This window comes from Petromyzon marinus, chromosome 77 (genome assembly GCF_048934315.1).
Source record: "Petromyzon marinus isolate PM22_M1 ecotype Great Lakes invasive population chromosome 77, UKy_Petmar_22M1.pri1.0, whole genome shotgun sequence".
In the NCBI taxonomy this organism is placed as follows: domain Eukaryota; kingdom Metazoa; phylum Chordata; class Hyperoartia; order Petromyzontiformes; family Petromyzontidae; genus Petromyzon; species Petromyzon marinus.
Window position 1 is genome coordinate 1,337,485 of NC_133743.1, and position 6,537 is coordinate 1,344,021.

Sequence of the window (6,537 nt, forward strand, 5' to 3'; positions counted from 1 at the left end):
GAAATCGGTGTCCAGGTCGATCCCGAGGGCGTTGAGCGTCCCCGCATCTCCGTCGCCGCAATTCCCCTCCCTAGCCACGGCACGGCCGTCGGGGTTCACCACGGGGAGCACGGTGAGACGTGTGGAGTTCACCAGCTGGGGGAGACACGGGGAGAGACACGGGGAGACACGGGGTGAGACACGGGGAGAGACACGGGGAGACACGGGGAGACACGGGGAGACACGGGGAGACACGATGAGACACGGTGAGACGTGTGGAGTTCACCAGCTGGGGGAGACACGGGGTGAGACACGGGGAGACACGGGGAGACACGGGGAGAGACACGGGGAGACACGGGGAGACACGGGGAGACACGGGGAGACACGATGAGACACGGTGAGACGTGTGGAGTTCACCAGCTGGGGGAGACACGGGGAGAGACACGGGGAGACACGGGGTGAGACACGGTGAGACACGGGGAGACACGATGAGACACGGTGAGACGTGTGGAGTTCACCAGCTGGGGGAGACACGGGAGAGACACGGGGAGAGACACGGGGAGACACGGGGAGAGACACGGGGAGACACGGGGAGAGACACGGGGAGACACGGTGAGACGTGTGGAGTTCACCAGCTGGGGGAGACACGGGGAGAGACACGGGGGAGACACGGTGAGACACGGTGAGACACGGTGAGACGTGTGGAGTTCACCAGCTGGGGGAGACACGGGGAGACACGGGGAGACACGGGGAGACACGGGGAGACACGGGGAGACACGGTGAGACGTGTGGAGTTCACCAGCTGGGGGAGACACGGGGAGAGACACGGGGAGACACGGGGAGACACGGGGAGACACGGGGAGACACGGGGTTCACCACGGGGAGCACGGTGAGACGTGTGGAGTTCACCAGCTGGGGGAGACACGGGGAGAGACACGGGGAGACACGGGGAGACGTGTGGAGTTCACCAGCTGGGGGAGACACGGGGAGACACGGGGAGACACGGGGAGACACGGGGAGAGACACGGGGTGAGACACGGGGAGAGACACGGGGAGAGACGGGGAGTTCACCAGCTGGGGGAGACACGGGGAGACACGGGGAGACACGGGGAGACACGGGGAGAGACACGGTGAGACGTGTGGAGTTCACCAGCTGGGGGAGACACGGGGAGAGACACGGGGAGACACGGGGAGAGACACGGGGAGAGACACGGGGAGACACGGGGAGAGACACGGGGAGACACGGGGAGAGACACGGGGAGACACGGGGTGAGACACGGGGAGACGTGTGGAGTTCACCAGCTGGGGGAGACACGGGGAGAGACACGGGGAGAGACACGGTGAGACGTGTGGAGTTCACCAGCTGGGGGAGACACGGGGAGACACGGGGAGACACGGGGAGACACGGGGTGAGACACGGGGAGACGCGTGGAGTTCACCAGCTGGGGGAGACACGGGGAGACACGGGGAGACACGGGGAGACACGGGGAGAGACACGGTGAGACGTGTGGAGTTCACCAGCTGGGGGAGACACGGGGAGAGACACGGGGAGAGACACGGGGAGACACGGTGAGACACGGTGAGACACGGGGAGAGACACGGTGAGACGTGTGGAGTTCACCAGCTGGGGGAGACACGGGGAGAGACACGGGGAGAGACGGGGAGAGACACGGGGAGACACGGGGAGACACGGTGAGACACGGTGAGACACGGGGAGACACAGGGAGACACGGGGAGCACGGTGAGACGTGTTGGAGTTCACCAGCTGGGGGAGACACGGGGAGACACGGGGAGACACGGGGAGACACGGGGAGAGACACGGGGAGACACGGGGAGAGACACGGGGAGACACGGGGAGACACGTGGAGTTCACCAGCTGGGGGAGACACGGGGAGACACGGGGAGAGACACGGGGAGACACGGGGAGAGACACGGTGAGACGCGTGGAGTTCACCAGCTGGGGGAGACACGGGGAGACACGGGGGAGACACGGGGTGAGAGACGGTGAGACACGGGGAGACACGGTAAGACACGGGGAGTTCACCAGCTGGGGGAGAGACAGGGTGAGACACGGGGTGAGACACGGGGAGCACGGTGAGACGCGTGGAGTTCACCAGCTGGGGGACACACGGGGAGAGACACGGGGAGACACGGGGAGACACGGTGAGACACGGGGAGACACGGTGAGACACGTGGAGACACGGTGAGACACGGGGAGCACGGTGAGACGCGTGGAGTTCACCAGCTGGGGGAGACACGTGGAGACACGGTGAGACACGGGGAGACACGGGGAGAGACACGGGGAGACACGGTGAGACGCGTGGAGACACGGTGAGACACGGGGAGAGAGACACGGGGAGAGACACGGGGAGACACGGGGAGACACGGGGTGAGACACGGGGTGAGACACGGGGAGACACGCGGGGGAGAGACACGTGGGGAGACACGGGGAGACACGGGGAGACATGGGGAGAGACACGGGGGGAGACACGGGGAGTTCACCAGCTGGGGGAGACACGGGGGGAGAGACACGGGGAGACACGGGAGAGATACGGGGGGAGACGGAGAGACACGGGGAGACACGGGGAGACACGGGGAGACACGGGGAGACACGTGGGGAGAGACGGTGAGACGCGTGGAGTTCACCAGCTGGGGGAGACACGGGGAGAGACACGGGGAGAGACACGGTGAGACGTGTGGAGTTCACCAGCTGGGGGAGACACGGGGAGACACGGGGAGAGACACGGGGTGAGACACGGTGAGACGCGTGGGGAGAGACACGGTGAGACACGGGGAGAGACACGGTGAGACACGGGGAGACACGGGGGAGACGCGTGGAGTTCACCAGCTGGGGGAGACACGGGGAGACACGGGGAGAGACACGGGGAGAGACACGGGGAGAGACACGGGGTGAGACACGGGTGAGACACGGGGAGAGACACGGGGAGAGACACGGGGTGAGACACGGGGTGAGACACGGGTGAGACACGGGGAGAGACACGGGGAGAGACACGGGGTGAGACACGGGGTGAGACGCGGGGAGAGACACGGTGAGACACGGGGAGAGACACGGGGTGAGACACGGGGAGAGACACGGGGTGAGACACGGGGAGAGACACGGGGTGAGACACGGGGAGAGACACGGGGAGAGACACGGGGTGAGACACGGGGTGAGACACGGTGAGACGCGTGGGGAGAGACACGGTGAGACACGGGGAGAGACACGGTGAGACACGGGGAGACACGGGGAGACGCGTGGAGTTCACCAGCTGGGGAGACACGGGGAGACACGGGGAGAGACACGGGGAGAGACACGGGGAGAGACACGGGGTGAGACACGGGTGAGACACGGGGAGAGACACGGGGAGAGACACGGGGTGAGACACGGGGTGAGACACGGGTGAGACACGGGGAGAGACACGGGGAGAGACACGGGGTGAGACACGGGGTGAGACGCGGGGAGAGACACGGTGAGACACGGGGAGAGACACGGGGTGAGACACGGGGAGAGACACGGGGTGAGACACGGGGAGAGACACGGGGTGAGACACGGGGAGAGACACGGGGAGAGACACGGGGTGAGACACGGGGTGAGACGCGGGGAGAGACACGGGGTGAGACACGGGGGGAGACACGGGGGGAGACGCGGGGTGAGACGCGGGGAGAGACACGGGGAGAGACACGGGGGGAGACACGGGGAGAGACACGGGGTGAGACGCGGGGTGAGACGCGGGGAGAGACACGGGGTGAGACACGGGGGGAGACACGGGGAGAGAGACGGGGAGAGACACGGGGAGAGACACGGGGGGAGAGACACGGGGAGAGACACGGGGTGAGCCACGGGGAGAGACACGGGGAGAGACACGGGGAGAGACGCGGGGAGAGACACGGGGTGAGACACGGGGGAGACACGGGGAGAGAGACGGGGTGAGCCACGGGGAGAGACACGGGGAGAGACACGGGGAGAGACACGGGGAGAGACACGGGGAGAGACACGGGGTGAGACACGGGGAGAGACACGGGGAGAGACACGGGGTGAGCCACGGGGAGAGACACGGGGAGAGACACGGGGAGAGACACGGGGAGAGACACGGGGTGAGACACGGGGTGAGACACGGGGAGAGACACGGGGAGAGACACGGGGAGAGACACGGGGGGAGACACGGGGGGAGAGACACGGGGTGAGACACGTGGGGGGAGGGGTCACGTGGGGGGAGGGGTCACGTGGGGGAGGGGTCACGTGGGGGGAGGGGTCACGTGGGGGGGGGGGGTCACGTGGGGTCACCGCCGTGAGGCCGTCGTCGTTGCCGTAGCGACGGCACAGGAAGCCGGCGAGCTCCAGCAGCAGCTCGGAGGTGGCGGCCGCGTCGCCTCGCACCGCCCCCAACAGCAGGAGACGAGGCGGCGGGGACAGGGAGGGGGAGGCTGGGGGGGAGAAGGGGGCAGAGGGTGGTGGTGAGGGTGGTGGTGGTGGTGAGGGTGATGAGGGTGGTGGTGGTGAGGGTGGTGAGGGTGGTGGTGGTGGTGGTGGTGAGGGTGGTGGTGGTGAGGGTGGTGAGGGTGGTGGTGGTGGTGAGGTGGTGGTGGTGAGGGTGGTGAGGGTGGTGGTGGTGAGGGTGGTGGTGAGGGTGGTGGTGGTGAGGGGTGGTGGTGAGGGTGGTGGTGGTGAGGGTGGTGGTGGTGGTGAGGGTGGTGGTGGTGAGGGTGGTGGTTGGTGGTGAGGGTGGTGGTGGTGGTGAGGGTGATGAGGGTGGTGGTGGTGAGGGTGGTGAGGGTGGTGGTGGTGGTGGTGGTGAGGGTGGTGGTGGTGAGGGTGGTGAGGGTGGTGGTGGTGGTGAGGGTGGTGGTGGTGAGGTGGTGAGGGTGGTGGTGGTGAGGGTGGTGGTGAGGGTGGTGGTGGTGAGGGTGGTGGTGAGGGTGGTGGTGGTGAGGGTGGTGGTGGTGAGGGTGGTGGTGGTGGTGAGGGTGGTGGTGGTGAGGGTGGTGGTGGTGGTGAGGGTGGTGGTGGTGGTGGTGGTGAGGGTGGTGGTGGTGAGGGTGGTGGTGGTGAGGGTGGTGGTGGTGAGGGTGGTGGTGAGGGTGGTGGTGAGGGTGGTGGTGGTGAGGGTGGTGGTGAGGGTGGTGGTGGTGAGGGTGGTGGTGAGGGTGGTGGTGGTGAGGGTGGTGGTGGGGTGGTGGTGAGGGTGGTGGTGAGGGTGGTGGTGAGGGTGGTGGTGAGGGTGGTGGTGAGGGTGGTGGTGAGGGTGGTGGTGGAGGGTGGTGTGAGGGTGGTGGTGAGGGTGGTGGTGAGGGTGGTGGTGAGGGTGGTGGTGAGGGTGGTGCTGAGGGTGAGGGTGGTGAGGGTGGTGGTGAGGGTGGTGAGGGTGGTGGTGAGGGTGGTGGAGGGTGGTGGTGGTGGTGGTGAGGGTGGTGGTGAGGGTGGTGAGGGTGGTGGTGAGGGTGGTGAGGGTGGTGGTGAGTTGAGGGTGGTGGTGAGGGTGAGGGTGGTGGTGAGGGTGGTGGTGGTGAGGGTGGTGGTGAGGGTGGTGGTGGTGAGGGTGGTGGTGAGGTGGTGGTGAGGGTGTGGTGGTGAGGGTGGTGGTGAGGGTGGTGGTGAGGGTGGTGGTGAGGGTGGTGGTGAGGGGTGGTGGTGGTGGGGTGGTGGTGAGGGTGGTGGTGAGGGTGGTGGTGAGGGTGGTGGTGAGGGTGGTGGTGAGGGTGGGTGGTGAGGGTGGTGGTGGTGAGGGTGGTGGTGAGGGTGGTGGTGAGGGTGGTGGTGAGGGTGGTGGTGAGGGTGGTGGTGAGGGTGGTGGTGAGGGGTGGTGGTGAGGGTGGTGGTGAGGGTGGTGGTGGTGAGGGTGGTGGTGGTGAGGGTGGTGGTGAGGGTGGGGTGGTGAGGGTGGTGGTGAGGGTGGTGAGGGTGGTGGTGGTGAGGGTGGTGGTGGTGAGGGTGGTGAGGGTGGTGAGGGTGGTGGTGAGGGTGGTGGTGAGGGTGGTGGTGAGGGTGGTGGTGAGGGTGGTGGGGTGGTGGTGGTGAGGGTGGTGGTGGTGAGGGTGGTGAGGGTGGTGAGGGTGGTGGTGGTGGGTGGTGGTGAGGGTGGTGGAGGGTGGTGGTGGTGAGGGTGGTGGTGAGGGGTGGTGAGGGTGGTGGTGGTGAGGGGTGGTGTGGGTGGTGAGGGTGGTGGTGAGGGTGGTGGTGGTGGTGAGGGTGGTGGTGAGGGTGGGTGGGTGGGGTGGTGGTGGTGGGTGGTGGTGGTGGTGAGGGTGGTGGTGAGGGGGAGGGTGGTGGTGGTGGTGGGTGGTGGAGTGGGGGGGGGGGTGGTGGGTGGTGGTGAGGGTGGTGGTGGGGTGGTGGTGGTGAGGGTGGTGGGTGGGTGGTGGTGTGGTGATGGTGAGGGTTGGTGTGGGGGTGGGGTGGGTGAGGGTGGTGGGGGGTGGGGGGAGGGGAGGTGGGGGGTGGTGGGGGTGAGTGGTGGGGGGGAGGGATAAGTTAATAAAATAATCAAACATAAAGATAATACAGAGAATAATAAATCATAAGATCATAATCCTACATAATGATATATACCGATATCACTA

General features: G+C 66.6%; 1 protein-coding gene across 2 annotated transcripts in view; it reads right to left on the minus strand.

Moving 5' to 3' along the window:
* Nucleotides 1–2: 2 nt before the first annotated feature.
* The window catches only part of LOC116958442 (carboxypeptidase D-like), a 68,031-nt gene continuing 61,496 nt past the window's right edge, over nucleotides 3–6,537 (minus strand). The window contains exons 14-15 of one of the 2 annotated variants that reach the window (XM_076056645.1): nucleotides 4,265–4,404; nucleotides 3–891 (exon numbers count right to left, since the gene is read on the minus strand). The gene's annotated coding sequence lies outside the window, so the exon portion shown is untranslated. Of the gene's footprint in view, nucleotides 892–2,475; nucleotides 2,690–4,264; nucleotides 4,405–6,537 lie in introns of those variants that run through there. The other variant, XM_076056644.1, reaches the window with a different exon arrangement.